This window comes from Sturnus vulgaris, chromosome 15 (genome assembly GCF_052056855.1).
Source record: "Sturnus vulgaris isolate bStuVul1 chromosome 15, bStuVul1.hap1, whole genome shotgun sequence".
In the NCBI taxonomy this organism is placed as follows: domain Eukaryota; kingdom Metazoa; phylum Chordata; class Aves; order Passeriformes; family Sturnidae; genus Sturnus; species Sturnus vulgaris.
Window position 1 is genome coordinate 14,417,475 of NC_142257.1, and position 18,949 is coordinate 14,436,423.

Consider the following 18,949-nt stretch of genomic DNA (forward strand, 5'->3'; position numbering starts at 1 on the left):
CGTTCTCCTGCTCACCAGCTCACATGCATTTCCATAAGGTTGCTCTTTTAAAATCTGTACTTCCCCCTCAGCAGTAAAAAAAGTGTTTGGAGCATCTGTGTGAGTATCACTCACCACATCAGGAAGTCAAAATTTTAATGTCTCACAGTTTTGCATTTGCCAGTAACTTTCCTTGGCTAAAGTTAAAACAACGGTGGAAGATTTGTGGCAATAAGCACAATATGCTACCAGTGCATAAATAGGCAATTTTAGGTCAGCTGAATTAGTACTCCTGAAAGTGTCTGGGAGTTATGAGACAGAATGAATGTAATTACTCAGTACAGATGGATGAGAATGCTCAATATGTTCTATGAAAAGTGAATTGTCTGAATTTGATTTTAGAATTGGCATTTCATCCTCTTTGTACAAAAGTTTGCAAAATTTTGATGTCTTTTTTTGCCAAACTACCCTGTTGTCATTTTGGAGGCTGTAAGTTATTTAATCTAAGCCTGGGCCTGCAGTTTCCTGTTGTCAATATTGCAGAGCACTCAGTGAACAATTGACAAAACACCACATGACAGTAGTAATGTGCAATGATTATAGGGCAAGGGGCTGCGATAAGCATTGTCTGCTCTGGTTAAGTCATTGCTAATGAAACATCACAGCTGATTAAACTGGCAATGAGAGCAGTTCCCTATAAACAGGCTCCATTTTCTCATTGGATCTTCACCTCTCTTTCTTAAAACACAAGATTTAAGCAATACAAACAGAAATGCTCTTTTCGTTATAAATGATGCTAGAAATCACATTTTATGATTAGTGGCATGTTCTAGAAAGACTTTGTCTTAATTATATGTATGTCACTACATTTCTTTCCCTGCATTCTAATAAGACAAAGCGTATGAAGAAAACACAGGGAAAAAGTGCAACAATCTCTGTTACTGCATTGAAACTGAATTGATGCTTACATTCATTCTGTAACCAGACTTGGGCCTCTTCTTGAATAACAGTAATGGTGATCAAAGCAGAGAAGATCTTCGAGCTCTGTGCTTTCAAACTTCTCACTAATCACTATAATTCAGCAGAAAATAGGAACAAAACTGCCCCAACAAACACCACAATCATTGCACTCTGAATAAAAGGGGCTCTCACCAAATAAAGCTGACGTAAGGTAAAGATTGCTCTATTACACAGTATGTCAAAGTTAAATATAGGTCTAAATCTACACAAAAATTTAGAACAGTCAATCCCCAAGCTAGCAATGAGTGGAGATGCTGCTTTGTTAAATGAATAACCCTGCCCAGAGCCTGCTGTGACATCACCACCAGTGACAGCAGTGTCTGTTTCTGCACAGGACTGTTTCAGCCTTGACACTGCTAACTGTGGTACTGAGGTGGTGTTTGATTTAATTAAATGCCACTTCAAAGAAGACCTGTGTACCTATAGCATGTGTACCTGGAGGAGCTTCTGGTTTTTCCTCCTCAGCAGTTTGGTATTTTTCTGTTTATGCATGGAAGTGAAACAGCTTTCAGACATGAAGCTGAATGGTAGCCAGGTGCTTTATAACTGTGTTAGCCTGAAGCTCTCATGAGAAATATTTTTTCCTGGAAAATAAATTATAACACGACTAAGTGGTGCCTGACAAAGCTAAACAGGAGCCATGCTGCTCTATTGCAAATTCATCTGCAGTCTCTCGGTAGAAAGACAAATAAAAGCACTTCATCAAAATCAGTCAGGGAAGCACAGGAATACTCATCAGAGACCACTAAACTCTAAATACCAATCAATTTCACCGACTTTTTTGTCAAACTTGCAAGTCCCCTCAAGCACTATTGTCTAGAGCTGCCAGAAGATGCTGCACGAAATGCTGTGGGAGCAGAGCAGGTGAGTCTGAAAGCCCCTCTCTGAAACTCGTAATTAGTGCATGTGCTTATGATCAGCATGGGCCACCATTTATCGAAGTCAGTAGGTGGGGCTTGGATGACATTAAGGTTTTAAAACCAGGCCTAAGGGCTCAGAAACCTTATGGTCCATTTGAGAATTTGGCTCACCATTTCTTTTACTGTATTGGCTATTTTTCAGTGACCTGGGCATGTCCCAGTGGCCAGCAGGCATTTTTGTTGCAAACATCATGAGTGCAGACAGCAGCCTTTAGACTGCCCTTGAATTCAAAGTCGGTTAAATATATAATATTGAGGAATTTCTGTTGAGGAATTTAGACTGAGAGTTATTTCTGCACAAAGAGATCCCAAAATTGTTTTACAGTCAATGGGACATTAAATGTTATGGCAATGTTAAGTCCCACTCACTGCTGCCTTTGTCCTCACCATTCTTCTCTGTCAAATGCAAAAGTAGCTGAGAGAAGAAAAAATTAAAATTTAACCTCCTTACCCATTTCTCTAAGCTGTGGTTATGTCTTCACTGTTTAAATGTTCACATTTGTCAAGTCAGAAATGTATTTTAATTTTTTTTTTAAGTGTCAGGTTCTGCAAACACAGCATAATGGACAGAGAACAAAATAGCTTCTCTTCTGCACCCCTCACCCACTTTGTGTCTGTCTGTGCCAGATTCAGCCACTGGTTTGCCTTGAATAGAAAGCAAAGGGAACTCATCAAATGGACTATGAAGCAGAGTACAGTACAACACATGTACATAGTGATTACGTCTGACTTGACCTTGAATTATTTTAAAAATAATCCAGACCCTCATGGGCTATGTTCCATCTCCTCTGCGATTCATTCCTTTACCTCCAGGTTTTTGCTTTCTTAAACAATCTCTGCCAACTTTTTTGCATTGCATTATTTAGATATTTCTCCACATGGTTTCTTTACATTTCCCATCCAAAAGAAGACCTTCTCTTTTACCCTCTCCCCAGCTTCCCTGTTTTCTGGAATTATGAAACCTGAGCTCCACATCTGCCTTCTGGGACAAATCTTGACTTTAGGCTTCTTGGAACAAATCTGATTTTATTTTTAGATACAGTTTTCTCAGAAAAAACAAGATCAAGTCAACAGAAGTTTCCAGCTATTATCTGCTGAATTCTGAGTCTTCAGTCTCAAGGCTGTGTGCATTGTTCTTTGAATATCATGTAGAGCACATTTTGTAAGAGGCTTGTGGTTTCTGTGTGTGTCAGCTGAATTGTGAAAAGGTGAGGGAAGCAGGAGAGGAGAAGGTTGTTTTAAGCATTGAAATACTCACCTGCAGTGCTCTGTAGCCCACAATTCCTGTATACATTTTTAAATGTTGGGCATGAGGAGAGATGTATCCTATTTATTTATGTACGTGCTTTGGAAAGAAAAGCAATACAAAAGCAGTCACCACTGCAAAATAAAATTTTGTTTTGCTGGACTTACAAAAGGGAAAATGCCTGGATCGATGTTCTGCTATTGTATAATCAACAATGCAATCAACAATTCTGTATTGTTTTCTGTAAAAATTCTCCATTGCAGTTGACCATAAAATAATAGGGAAAGATGCCTACATTTTCTGTCACTTCTAAATGATAAGTACAATATGTAACCTCATCTTAGAAACAAAGCCTTAGCAGATGGAATAGAAGGTTTGATGATAAGCTCTAATGACTTTAGTCCTTCAAATCCTACTTCAGGTGAGAGTAGTGAGTCACCTGGGGCTGAATTCTCAGCAGTAAAGAAGCAGAGGAAAACAAATCAGTAGTCTTCCTGCAGAGCAGTGGTCTAATCACATCTGACACCAATTAGCATCCTTGCTGATGGTCTCTATTAGGACATAGTTGAAGTCTGAATTACATGTCTCACCAGTGCAGTGGTCATTTTGCTGAGCAAAATTGTAATGGGTGTAAAGCCAAGGACAAAAAATCCCATCTTCAACAGCATCAGCTAGAAACCTGTCCCTGAAATGGGCCTGTCGTGTTATCTGTCTTTCATACTTTCAGCTGAAACATCACTTCAGCTTCCTCCATTGTTAGCAGTGAGTAATTTGCAGAGAAGATGTGAAGTGTGAATCCACATCATTCAGAATTGAACTCAGCATCGAATGTACTTGCCAGGGTTAGACATGGCAAAAGGAAGAACGCCGAAGTTCTCACTAAACATTTCCACCTTGCTTTTGCTGGTTGTATAAGCTACCAGAACTATCCTTGCAGAAAAGAGCCGTGATTTAAAACATGTGTTTAACTGGGAAAAACATGTATTAAATTCCTATAAATTTCACAGATACTGTGGAATTATCAGGACTTACAATGAAGTGAGGTAGGGGAGAAGAAGTTACTGATTATATTTTCCCCATCTAAAAATGTTTTGCTGTGTATTTTCAGTTTCCTGGAATTCACCAGGCAAAACCTGCTATGTTAACAAAGATCTACTGGACCTTTTTCAAATTTAGCTGAAAAAACCCAAGAATTTCTTGGCCTATTTTACCTACTCAGGTCTTAAAACATATCCATGCACTGAAATTGTGTCAAGAGACACATATTGCTTAATTACAGAGAAGCATCTTGACAAAAAAATACATTTCCCATGCCTTCTTCAGTTCTTAATTGTTCCTGCCAATTCTCCACTACCATCTGTCATCAACTCCCATTTTTCTCTTCAGCTGAAATATGAGTGTAATACTGATTCCAAAATATCATAATAGAGTCTGTGTCCCCTTTGTACTGCATTTTCCTGCAGATAACTGCAGAGGATTGCAAATCTTGTTCAAGATTGCCAGTAGGTTTGTCAGTCTTCAGAGTCAAGAAGAAAAGCTCATCTGCTAGAATGACTCATGACAACCTCATCTTTGATCACTGGGACAGTTTTGAAATTATGTATGTCCCCTTCAGTTCCAGGGCATTTTCAGATCTCCTGGTTTTCAGTTGGATTTTGAAGCTCAAATAATGTTTTTCCTGGCCCAGGCATCATCAAATGTGGGATAAGGTCATTCTTCTCTTTGTCTCAATTTTCTCTTAATGAGGGTGTTTCCTTAGTGGTTTTCAGTCGCTTAATTTTTTTAAACAATGAGCCAGAAACGGATGCTGGTGAGTAACGAGCTTAAAATTCAGGATATTTTCTGTAGGAATAGAGATTATATAGTTCGTATAAGTTCATCTGTCCTTACTAGGAGTGTTTTTCCCCATCTTCGTACTTGACATGAAACCTGTAATTTCTTTGCTATATGGATTGACTTGGGGGTTAGTAGGAGCTTCACTGGTACCTTGGCTCTGGGAGGGGAGCACAAGTCAGGCACAAGTGCACCTGGATCTCTTGGCCTGTCTCAGCTGATCAGAGATAACTAAATGAAAATGTCAGCTTAAAAGAAATGAGTGGCACATAGAAAACACAGCCCAGGTACATCTGGGACGTGATTTTGAAATGTAGCCAGACAGAAACAACTAAGTTTGTTCCTGCTTGCTGACTGCAGACAGTCTGCAGGGAAATAAGTCACATCTAGTCTTTCAATTAGTAGGACAAACTGTGCATATGTCACACCGAACAAATTCAGCCACATTTCAGAAGAGGTCAGTAGGGTAAAAGAAATCAGTATGTCAATGGTTTAACATATTACCCAGGGAATTTTCTTCAAGGTGTAGTTGCACCAAAGGAGCAAGTTCTCCCTGAAATCACTATGATGGCTCTCCTAAGGAAAGCTGTCCTCACTGGAGGCTGAATCTCTCCAGCCATTCATGATGTGCACTGTGACTGAAACAGAGCAGCACATGCAGTTTGAAACTTTTCCACCCCCAGAATGTCCAAACCCATGTATGTGGAAATGGACTCTGCTCTAAGGCTCCAGCAGTGAAATGCTGCAGTGCTGAGGTGATGTGTGGGTTTGCCTGCTAACCAGCCTGCCCAGACTGTGCTGTTATAAGGGCAAATTGTGGTTGTTGCTAAGATAGATTTGAAGTAAAATTGATGCATAGAAATGAAATGATTGATATCTTATTTTTCTGAGCATAGCAGTCTGAACATTTGCTGTAAATTATATTTGTTACAGACCCAGAATCTTTTGGCAGTGACTCTGAGTTTGGATGGACTGGCTAAACAACTTGTTAAACAAATGGGTTTCAATCCGCATTTTGCAAATTATTTTGATTATACAGTGTAGTTTGCATGATTAATGAGTTGCAGAGTTTTATTATTTCTGTTATCTGACTGTACTTACTTATTCATGGAAATAAATAACTTTTTGCATCAATATTATTAGATTTGAATGTAGTATATAATATTATTGTCTTGTTTTCTAGACAGAGCTGCAGATTTCTACTTGTAAAGGTACCATGTTGTATTTAATGATTCAACCAAATTATTCCTTACAAGTACTGTTGAAAATTTAGTTGCTAATCAATGCTTGGATAAAATGCAAATTTTGGAACAAATATACATGTACATATGTGCTCACACACCCCATCCTCTAGATACTGAATGTGATTAGTAAATCAAGCTGCTGACATATTATTATCAAAAAACTGAGTTTCCATATAACTGGCAGCAGCAAATCAACGATAAAAACTTGTTTTTATTTTCATCTTCTCCGAAGTTGGAAATGAAATAGCAAAGATCTGATAAAACTGTAGAAACTGGTGATATATATTGCAATAATATAGCTGCAAAATATTTCAGGTAAACTGAAGGCATCAAAAGAAAAAAAAGTATTCCAAATGTGCTGCAGAAAATATGTGCATTAAGTGAAGGAAAATTCCTGGAATTTAGTTTTGTTAAAAATGAGCTAAATAAGTTTATTTTCTTCTAAGCAGAATTTTTCTACTTGTCATTTGTAATCTGTATCATTCTATTTGAGTGATTCTTTGCGCTGCAGCAAATGAATCTGTCTGCCAAATCTTACTTTAAACAGCAGCAGTAATGGTTTCCCTGCTCCTGGCCCATCTGATCTTTGCAGAGGTCACTGCCTGCATATCAGAAAGGCAAAATCGGCCATATATTTATCCTTCAGATGCTGAGGTTCATAATCCAACGGAGCTTAGGGTCTGTGCTCTAAATTACACACTTGAGATGCCAGAAGAAGCAGCTGCATGATGTGGTAACCCCCAGCAGTGAGCTGCAGTAATCTCTGCAGTTTTCCCAGGAGGATTCAGCAAATCTGACTTACATGAAGCCAGATTCCATGTGTGGACTTCAATCTCTTGGTCATTTCAGATAGAGATGAGCTGAAAGGAGGGTTAGGTTCTACTACCATGTAGGGATGACAAGATACACTTTTCTTTCTGTGTTCATGATTCACTTCATGTTGGTAATAAATCTAGTGGGGTTGGGAGAATCACTTTGTCCTACTACAAGCTGGAAAGAAAATGTAAGAGTCATATGCTGCTAGAGAAGAGAACTGGGTCAATTCTGCAGCTAACTGCTGTCATCAGCCAAGGGGCACATATCAAATTTCCCATATCAAACAACTTTGACAACTGGGATCACAGCCTAATTAAGGCTAAGGTTAAGGTTAAGGTTAAGGTTAAGGTTAAGGTTAAGGTTAAGGTTAAGGTTAAGGTTAAGGTTAAGGTGAGAATCCGAAGAAGGAGGAGATGTGTCACGGATTCTTTATTTGAATACAAATAGAATTGTACTTCTCTCTGGCACATTTATAAATCTAGATTGTGCTGCATGATGTTAATATCCTGCCCAAGCCTAGCTGGGGGTAAATCAGTCACTAGGTGGGTCTGTGTGCACTACAGCGAAGCCAGAACCAACCTCCCACACCCCTCAATACTGAATATCAGGAACAGAAAGCTGGAAGTGTTTCAAAATCTGTGTATGCTTCATCTTTCCATTTCTCCCAGTGATGTTTGAATCACAGATCCCAGAACAAGCATTCCATAGCAGTGTCACAGTAGCAAATTGTCAGCAGCTATTCTAGGGGGGCAGGTCATGACTGAAGGGTTTAAGTACTAAAGTCTCCACACAGCACCTACTATCTCATTATTTATACCTAAATGGATGCAAAATACACAATACAAATAAGGTAAGGAATAAGAAAGGAAGGAGTGATGTGACTTTATTGTTACTAACGGGAAATAGCAATATTAAGATTTGGCTAGTAAGTTTATCCTTACTGTGCATGTGAGAGTACACAGGAAAATGTGTATAGGAGGCAAAGCATAAATGGATTTTAAAAAAAGAAGGAAGGAACAATGTGGACGACAGGAAACTTTAGAAGGAAAGTTAAAACAAGGGAGTAAAGTGGGAGATATAAAACAAACAGTACTGTATTAACAGTATGCTGAGGCCATCACAGTCATTACTGTGGTATCTTCACAATTTTCAGTGGAAATACTTTCCCATACTACAGAACTGGATCAGTACATAAACAGATTAAATGATATGAAGAAGGTAGTGACAGAGCTGACATTCATGACTAATATTAAAATGCTGAAACCCCACACTCTACATTAAAATGTGTGAGGTGGTCAATTCTAAAAGGAAGAGCATGTAAATTATTGTTTATTTTACTGTCCTCTCTGATTTGGGCCCTGGATATTTCAGCCTGTGTATCAATACTCTTAGATACCCACAAAGGAAGATAAATAATTTTTTTTAGTCCTATGCGTCTCTTATAACTTAACAGTTGAGATCACATTTAAAAAATTACTCAGAGCCCAAGACGTTTTGAATATCTTAAACATTTAATCATCTATATAAGAACTATGTTCATTTGCATTCAAATTGGAGTCATACATTCAACACATTTGGGAATTCTCTCTCTCAGTTCTTTCAAAAACCTACGGTGACTATCAAAACATTATATAGACTCAAATGTAAATAACTTTAAACATGAATCATCACTTGGCAGTGTCAGCTAAACTGTCTGCAGGTAAAAGTTGGAACCTAAAGCATTGGTCAACACAGGACAGCCCAATGCCAATTATGCTTCACTGCATTGAATTCACCAGGGCATGTTTGTTGTGTTATAATGCCTCAAACTGGAATTCCACTGAGTACTGTAAATGTGCCTTTAGGCTCCTGTGAGCTAAAATCCCTTGAAAATGGGATGAAGAGACAGGTTTTCTAAAATAACAGGGAAATAACTGGTGGGATGCTTAGAAGGAGGTATCATACATCACAAATCACAGTAACTCTCTACAGGCCCAGAAACATCTTTAACCTGGAAATATTTGATAATTTTACACTAAGTAACTTCAACATTGATTTCTATGCCTAAGATAAAGACATTTATAAAGGATTCACTCATGACCTTATTTGTTCAGAAAGTAACAGAAATCTTTCTTTAGAAGACTTTGTCAAGTCTTCAAACCCAGGGGAAGTCAGATAATGCTGTCGTTTTTCATAGCTGCAAATACACATCTTCAGTAAAAGGCAAGTCACAGTTCACTCTCAGCATTAAGCAAGGTTTCCTACAGTGATTACATAATAAAGGCAACATCCCACACTTCTTTCTGGAGAGTTTAAATAAACTAGAATATATGAAAAATTCTGAAGAGTCAGTTGTGGTTTTTTAAGTCAGGAACAAACTAAGTCCTCCTCAAGGAAGAATTACCTCCAAGCATAAACATGAAATAACTTTTAATAAAAATGTGACATATGAAAATCTTCATTGTGAACGGAGCAGCCAGCTTGAAAGTCTCTATTTCACTTATTTGTTAAGAAGTCACAATGACTTTTCAGTGAATATGAATGTTTCATACAGAAATGACATTTAAAATAAATCAAGATAAATTATTAGAGGCCCATAATATTTGGAAAGACTTGGATTTTACTTATAAAATGCTTAATTTTATAAAACTGGAGAATATTATAGAATAATTTTTCAGTTTGAATATATAACAAAGCATGAAACACCTTAAATGTGCTTACAGAGTTCTGAAGCTGAACTAGACGGTAGGAAAGGTAATGACCTAATTCATATTTTTGTTGTCTTAGGAAAGTAGTGTGCAAAAATTAAGGGGTTTTGCATTAATTTCGTGACAACGGTGATGTTTAAATAACAATTAACAATTAACAATTTTTTCAGCATCTTTTATGTGGTATTTTCTGGTATGTTAAAGAAAATAATAAACAGTTATGAGTCACCTAAAATTTTCTTTCCATTTTTCATATGAATCTCTTTAATAAAAAAGAAAGAACAAACAAACAAACAGACAAAAAACCCCCAACAAAACAACAAAAATCCCCAAATCCTTTCCCAGCTTTAATTCTAATCTCACGGGAAGGGGCATTCCTCAGAGGACATCACCTCTCACCTGGTACTGCAATAGGTCCTTTGTGTTCCTCAGGTCGCCCCAGAGCCCTGTGAAAGCTGGGAGAGCTGGTCCTGCAGTCTCTGGCTTTTATGTAATGGAATAGATTACACAAAGCAGTAGATTTCATTTCAATGTTGCTGTGGCCCAGGCAGTACCAACCATTTCCCTCTGCAGTTAAAAATGTTTTTATTTGGTGAGCACTCGTAAAATCTCTGTTAGTGGCACTTGGAAAGTCACTGGTCTTCACTTGTCTTCTAGAAGAAACACTGCTCTAAAGGAAACATATGGAGGAAAACAATAAATTCTTTTCTCTTTCAGTATGATAAGTAGGTGTCATAAAAAAATCTGAATTATAACTTCCCAACTGCACACAAACAGAATTAGTTTCTGTCATCATGCAAAGCTTGACATGAGAACAAAAGAGCCCTTTACTCTTTTATGAAGCTGTAGAGAGGTGATTGTTTTTCTTTTAGTTGTCAGAGATTGTTAGTGAGTGGCTATAATGTTAATTCCATTTCTAGGATGAAATCAACCGTATTTAATATTTAAAAGGAATAAAATAGCAAGGCAACAGTGGAATGAATAATTACCACAAATAATTTAATTCCCATTCACTTTGTTTTCTGTTTGTACTTCCAACTGTGAATGGATGCCAAATATTCAAATATAATTGCATTCATTCTTATTTTACATATTTCTCCAGCAAATAACTTCTTGGATTGTTATTTGTTGAAAATATTGAAATGGGTGATATTGCAATCAGGTTAATTACATTTCATGTTCCTTTTTTTCCCCCAATTGAGTGTTATACACAGGTAATCAAAATAGTAGAAGTTACATATGAAGATAAAAATACAAGAACACTTGTATGTTAGGTTACTGTAACTAATTGACCTTAAGCTTCATTTTCTCTATGTTCCAATTGCAAAGCAAGAAAAAAAGAAAACAAACCCTAGAGCTGTATCCATGCCTGTGCTCCCTGATTAGTGCAGACTTCCTTCTGGCAAGTTCACCTAGGTGAGATTCACAAGTGCTGTGAATCTCCACGTCTTGTTCAGACTCTAAACTTAACATCAACCATATTTATTTTGTAAATTTAAGGCTGTCATTTCCTTTGGTAAATTGCAGTGTTGAAGAGGATACAGTCACACTGAACAGAATGAGTATTACAGACATATTTCATATATTTCCATAAACAACAAGAAGGAAGCTTTTGACTGCAGAAAAGCAGAATTAAAAAAATCAGTCTCAACAAAGGAGTAGCAGCATCATGGAATTGTAGAAACAGAACTAACAGATGAGAGCAGAAGCAGGGAGAGAATCGAGTGAAACAGGTTCATGCCTAAGTTCTCCTTCTGATGCAGAACTGGAAAAACAGATTCTGTCTTTTTCACTGGTGGAGGTATAGTTCTTTGCATTGGTTTAATTATTTAAAAAAAGACAAATGGGAATGTGTTTAGCTGTAAATTTTACACCTCAATGTGTTGAATAAACACCATTACAGTAATACTGCTAAGTATAAAGCTGACCACATTTGGCAATGCAATCCTGGCTTTCCTGAATTGGTGCCAACTCTGAAAATAGCCACCTTTCTCAGGTTTTATGTTTTGTTTTTATTAATCCTGATCACTGCAATTAACGGTCCAGCATAGTTATCAGGTAAAATTGCTAAGATATTACAGTTTTATTTCTCCTTTCCATTTGTTTATGGTTATTTTTCTTCCCCCAGAAAAACTGGAAACAAAATCTTTTTTTAATCTTTTGAGTTCTGGAAAAATAGGGTAATTGTACTTTCCACTGCAATTTAAAATGAGGCAAAGGATGACTTTCCTGATCTGAAGCTAGAGAAGGTGGGTTGAGGAAGAAGGAGTACACCACGACAGCACGTTGAGCTGAGCAAAGATCTTGAGTTCTGTTAAATACTGATCAGCTTGCTCAGTGTGCCAAGCCTTGCAAACATATGTGAATGTACAGTTGGAGTCACTACGACATTTCAAAATAATTTTTTTTTCCTTTAATCTTTGAAGAGAAACACAAGTGTGAAAGAGAAGAGCAATGGGTCCATTGGAAGAGAAGTTCTATCAGGTGCATTTAAAGTTGTGGAAAGACTGTTGGATTATAAAAACTGACTGAGGAATCTGCCTAGGAATCAAAAATATGTCTTTATGTTCTGCAACCCCCTTGTTTTCTGCCTTTTACTGAGGAACAGGATAGTGATTCTTTCAAAATAAATTTAGTGCTGCAGTTGAGGACAGACAAAGATTTCTCCTGTGTGTCTGTTGTTTCTGTTCCATACTGAATGCTAATTTTCTGTTAGATCTTTAACTGAGTCTGACAAAAAAAAAGAAAGTCGGATTAAGGAACCCCTCTAATATTATTTTTTTTTTAACTGGGTTAAGTAATTTTCATTTTATTGACATGGAGGAAATAAGAGAGTGCATTATCTAGTTCCTAGATGACACCAAAATGAGGATAGGGATTGATGTGCCTGAGGACAAAGCTGCTGTGCAGGTGGATCTGAAGAGCCTGGGAGAATGGAAAACTGAGACGTAACAAAATTCAGCAAAATTCAGCAAAGGCTGCCTCAGAACAGGAAAGGTGTTGCTAAAGTGGAGTAAGTTCATCAGAGGGCCAGCAAGATGGTCAGGGGGTGGGAGCAGTTGCCCTGAAATTCGAGGCTGAGGGAGCTGGGAGTCTGGAGAAGACACAGCTTTGGAGGTGATCAGCCTGTTGGTGCCTTGGGGACAGCCAGGATGTGTCACCTTCACAGAGGTGCATAGCTGGAAGAACAGCAATGGGCATATGTTGAAACAGGAGAGGTTCAAACTAGAAATAAGGAAAAGGTTTTGACAACCTGAAGCACTGGAAGTTTGTCAAAAGAGGTTGAGCATTCTTGGAGATTTTTAATGTGAGGCTGGATAAACCCTGAGCAACCCAGGCTGTCCTCAGAGCTGTCTCTATTTTGAGCAAGAGATTGGACTGCAGATTTCCTGAGGTCCCTTCCAGCCTTAAATATCTTAGTGATCCTCTGATTCTGACCAAACCAAGCGACTCATATCTGTGAGGGGAAAAAAAAAATAAATTATCCAAATATGTGGAAATGAGCACGCAGGGGCAAAAGCTCATGAGCCTCACTGACCTGAAACCAGAGCAGCACATCTGAGTGCAAGTAAAGTTATTAAGGATTTCATCTTAAAGCTGATGGTTGGACTAGCAGAACAGCATTATGATGTGAAAACATATTCAGCTTTGAAAGGTCAACTTACAAGACTCTCTAGTTTTGAAAATTTCAAAACTTTTAGATCCTTTACATAGAATATCATATTCTTAATATGATCTTAAAGTCAATTATTGAATTCTGGAATTATAATTAAGGTTTGATGAAGTAGACTGAAATCCATCCATTAAAGAAGAATTCAGCACACCACCGAACTTTTTAATGTGTATGCTTCATGTAAATACTGATTTATCATCCACAGGCACTGACAGCCAGGGTGACAAGAGCCTGGTTACCACACACAGGGCAGTTTGTTGGCTAAGCAGTTTGTTCTTACAAGGTGTCCATCCGTGCTCTCTTAGGGTATTAACGTGCACTTTAAAAAGAGATCTTGTTTGAAAACTTCAAAAAGACTCCATCTTTATTGTTTTTAACAAGAAAATACTTAAATAGTTAAACATCTGTGACAAAAGTGTTTTCAAAAATTTGCTTACCTTACATGGTAGACAGGTAAAGAAAAGTTTAGATGACTTTAGGTGGTGTGTGGTGTTGACTCATTTAACTAAACCTATAGGTTTGCCTTACACTGTTTATCAAAAATTGCCAATTGATTTATACTCCTATGCTCTCATAATGCAACAAATAATTTCCAGCATATTTTTTGTAATTACTTGCATACAGACTTGGAGGCAAGACATTTCACTAATATAAGCAATATCAGTACTTATTAGAGGAGGCAAAAGTGTTTTTTGATTATTCCTTTTCCTCCTCTTTGGACCACATGCCAAAATCATGCCTCGTTACAGTTAAAACAATTGTTCACTTATGGTTTATTCTGTTATGAGAACTTCTTGAGGCTACAGAGTAAAAGGTAAAAATACTTGTAAAACTATTAAGTGAGCCTGGTAATTCACACCCCATGTTGCATTATTTAATAAAGCAAGACAGTACAAAGGCAGGGAGAGAATCTCTATTGAAAAAGTTGATTGGTTGCTTTATCTTGTGCTGGTATGAATATGACTTCAACATATTTAACAATGTTAGCAAATCTTTTCTAAGAAGTAAATGTCAACCTTATATTTATAGTTTCACCCTTTAACCTCCAATCATATCAAGGATAACAGCATATTTTACAATTTCTTCTCTGGTCCCAGATAAGTAATAATTGCCAACAAGAATCATTAAACAAGTTAAAGCATTTAACTTCATTATAGTAATTCTTGTTAGTCAGGCACGTCGTGCCATTATCAGACCTTTTACATCAGTAGAAACAATTGATAAATCTGTAATAATTCTGTGTCTCAAAGACTGGATAATGACCCCTTATAATTCTCTGACATGGCACACACAAAGTACTGCTTTACAGTGTGTAATTTCTCATTTCAGAGAACGTTAACCAGACTGAAAAAAAAAAAAAATCTGCTTTCATACAATCTGTTCAGTGGAATGTAAATTAATGTGGGGAACAGTTTCTTAATAAATGAGCCACCATTGTGATTATTTTCAGTAGCATTTGCTGTACTTAATGGTACCATCCATCTAAGGATTTCTACATTTATCCTGTTTATAGAATGGTTAGAACCTTTATGAAGGAATCATTAATTTCCTTCCAAATGTCACTGACTTTGAATACTTTGATCATTCCAAGATTAGCCCAGCCCCTGTCATCAGTAGTCTCTGATGAGTTCAGACCGATTTGCTTTGTACATCAAAGGCATAAAAGGACCACTGCAAGTCTCAGTCTTTTTGGTTACACTTTTGAAGTCTCCTGAATACACATGAGCCATTTGGTTCCAGGAGAATGACAAGCTGAGGACCATTGTGCAGATGGTGGACAATGTGCACCTGGACTTACATTGCCTTTCATCAGAGACACAGACTGCCCCAGGATGTCCCCATGGGTGAAATTAATGGTTCATAACCATAATGAGACTCATTAACATTTAAAAAGGGAAAAAATTCCTCCGAAATCCCAGTATAGGATAGTCCCTGTTTTACCCTCTGTGTTGCAAGGTGACAAAATACAGGTAAATGCAAAGTTGTTATGTTTTACTTGTTGAAGTCTGTGAAGAAATTACATGTACTACACAGAGCTGAGAAGAGTCAAGATCTTCACTGCAGGAAATTTTATCCAAGTTTTTAATCTTGTTTCATCTTTCAAATTTAACTGCATTTGTATTTTCAAAGTATGTATAGAGCAAAAAATAACAAATAAACTCCCAAGTATTTAATTAAATTTAAAATAGTAGTTATCATTATGTAAAATGTGAATTCCAAAGCTCTTTGAATTACCTGTTTTGTCCTTCAAGCCAGCCTATAAATAAGGTACAGTTTTGCTCTAGGTTTTGTCATACAGTATTTATTTAATTTTTTTTAAAGCTTCCTTTTTCAGAATTGCTATGTATATTGTCCTGCAGTTGTAATCTCATATGTTTATATCAAGATTTTCAAAAGTGATGCTTAAAATTAGTATCTTGAATATCTATTATAGGTCCTAATAGGTACTTTGATTTTCTAGAATTGCTGAGCAGTTTCCTTTAAAGAGGCTTCATTCAATAATGAGGTAATTAAATAAGAGCTTAAAAGGTTTTAAGACACATAAAAAGATAATGACATATTTTATACAGTTGATACTCACACGGCAGCAATAGTAAGACCATATGGGGCTTCACAGAACAGAACTGGTCATGATAATGACCAGTGACAGAAAAATGTGAAGTGCGGGGCAGCAAAACGAGAACTCTCTAACAGTAGAATCTGTAAAGTCTGGAAGATTCTGGTGTCAGTAGGCAAGGGTTTTGTGAAGCAGTGCAGATGAGAAATGGCTTTAATGTTTGACGTCAAGTGACAAATAGGTGAAGTTCTCTCTCTTACACACTACAGATCGCATTTGGGATGCTCTACAAATAGCCATTTAAAAATTATCAGTTTGACTCCAGCATTGTGAATGGACTATTTAACAGTCTTTAGAGAACTGGGAAAAAACCCCACAAGATAGAGGATTATTGAAAATGGCTGAAAGAGTGTTAATTAGAGTCAATGGGATGAAAGTGAGAAAACAATGCACACAGTGAATGTAAAATTCAGATGAGTGTTCCAGCAGGGAATAGTGCCACACTGAGACCTTCATGTGACAGTCAGCCTAAATTCTTAGGCAGTACAAACACAGACACAGTCATGGGTGTCTGTTACCATGAAGATTTTAGACTGTATAAAGTTAGCCAACCTTAGAAGAGAAAAAAAGAAGGAAGGGCAGAAAGAGGGAGTGTGAAGGGATTGGTGCTGTAGAAGGGGGGGAAGGTCAAGCTGGCAGAGTCTCTCTCTGCCATCATTCACTGTTGTCCCAACTGTCCAGCTGAGAATCTTCTTCTACTGATATAAAGGTGGATTAATTTACATATTTGGCCGTTGCCAGCTCTCAATTTTATATTATTCTCACATGCAATTTTCCAAATGAAAATAGAAGCTATGAAGAGAGCAATTAATAATGTTTTGGGGTTTTGTTTTCCACATTAACTAAAGTCTTTTCAGCCAGAGCACAGATGGCCCTGTAGCAGTCTCCTAACAGTGCTCTACAGTCTGCACTCCCATGGGCCAAACTGTGCTGCTTGAAAAAACCCCTTTCAAAAGACAGCACTGGTATTAGATTGTAGTAGCTCTCTGGAGTGCCAATACATGTATGCTTCATAATAGCAAAATTTCAGGACAATTTTTTTTTTTTAAATCAAGAATTAAAGAAAACTTTTTGCTGAATTTATTGTTCAGTGAAATATTACTGTAAATACTACAGATGGTTTGGAATTTTAAGTGCAGTACCTGCCTCTCCTCAATGAGGATCCCATCCTAGAGTTATGGTGGGTTAATTTTATAGCAACAGATATAAATGTCATATGCATCTACAATACTGTAACTAAAAAGTTAATAGATTCAAGTAAAATTATTACCATTTCTCACCTCCAGGTTTATTCTTATGTGTTATAGACACTTTAGAAAAGGCTTTGGAATAGGCTTTGGGAACTCATATTTCAGCTCTTCAAATTTTCAGTTTTAAATATCTACAGAAGACAAGTGCAGGAAAATTATGGGATCAAAAAAAAAGCATTCTGTGCCTCCAAGTGCTGTTTTTGGTTTGGCGTCTTTTGTTGTGCCATGTTGTCACAGCTGAGGTCATACCGTGGTGCTGAGAGGGTTCTGTCAAGTCAGAGGAGAGTGGCTACCTTTCATAGATATCTTAATTTACATCTTTGCCCTGTTACATAGGTGATTTCCATCATTATTTTTTATCTCTCTGTGCATGTGTGTGTGTGATCTCTACAGGATGAAAAATGTTGTAAAGCTGTGGGAATTTTCTGGCACAGATGCATTTAGAGAGTGAGAGTTGCTCTGCATTGTTTAAAGCAAGAAATTTTTTTATTGTTTCCATGATGACTGGATGCATCGTTAGCCCCTTTATTGTTGATGTCCTACAGAGACCTGATATGTAGTCTTAATTATTTTAAAAGACATTTCTTTGTTACTTAGCTGGTGATTAAAAGTAAATTAAAAGATGGCAGTGGCAGACTATTGTTGTTCATTAGCAGATCTAAAGCCCTAATCATCTAATAAGGGACTAATTTTCACATAATTTTAAAAACAATAAGTACGTTGGTGTAGAAATTATTTGTGCTGCTTCTACCATTTAATTAACCAAATCACCAGAGAGGGAGAGTGTGAGAGTGATTATTTTCTATTAATCGAACTGAGAAATCTAAAGCAGAAATCCTATTCAAAGCTCTTAATAATATTCCTTATAACAACAAGATGAGTTCGAACTTCAAGTGCTGAAGGATATTAAACATTCTTGCAGTGGAGTATGGGAAGGGCAAAGGCAAGACCAAGGTGACCAAAACACTAGTTCATAATTTTGCAGAGACAAAAGACGAATGATGCTGCAGGAGGCAGTGACGGAGTATATACAAGAACTCAGCCATAATTTGCAAAGCCTTTGAAAAGAAACATTTCTAAAGAAATATTAGTTAAGATTCATTGAAAACTGCCCTTTAATACTTAACTTTCATGCAAATTTCTTGATTTCAGGAAGAGCAAAACCCCAAATTTTGTTGATTCAAATAATGCTTCAGTTCTCAGTATTGGTTGTTGTTAGTGTTAATGATCCTCTTTTCTCTCCATTTTCAGGTTTTTATCTGGCAATTGGTTGTTCCTTTGGTGAAATAAAACAATGATGGTTGAGGTTGAAGTCCTGCACCTCCCTCATACATTTCCAGAGTACCTGGCAGGTAGGACTGATCATCAGGGAAGGTATCAGAGAACTCTCTTAAGGAGGACATACCTTCTCTTGAAGAAGCTGGTATTACTGCAGAAGGGATGGAATAAAGGCATAACAAGACAAGGCTTTAATATACTTTTAAACCTGTGATTAAAATACTTCCACTTTGATACACTGTATGAACGTTTTAAGAAAAGCAAATGCTCACACTGAATTTTTTAATAAGGAAGCAATTCTTCAGCTGCAGTGAAGGAGTCAAACCCTGAAGGCTGACATTCTTTCTTTGTGTATCACAAAAATTCTAACACTTCCAACCACAGCC

General features: G+C 37.1%; 1 long non-coding RNA gene across 3 annotated transcripts in view; it reads left to right on the forward strand.

The window, feature by feature from the left end:
* Nucleotides 1-18,949, forward strand: part of LOC148222003 (uncharacterized) — a 457,864-nt gene that overhangs the window by 114,952 nt on the left and 323,963 nt on the right. For 2 of the 3 annotated variants that reach the window (XR_015807065.1, XR_015807067.1), the window contains exon 3: nt 18,537-18,637. The exons of the other annotated variant lie outside the window; for it this stretch is intronic. This is a non-coding gene — a long non-coding RNA (uncharacterized LOC148222003). The remainder of the gene's footprint in view (nt 1-18,536; nt 18,638-18,949) is intronic. 3 annotated transcript variants of the gene reach the window in all.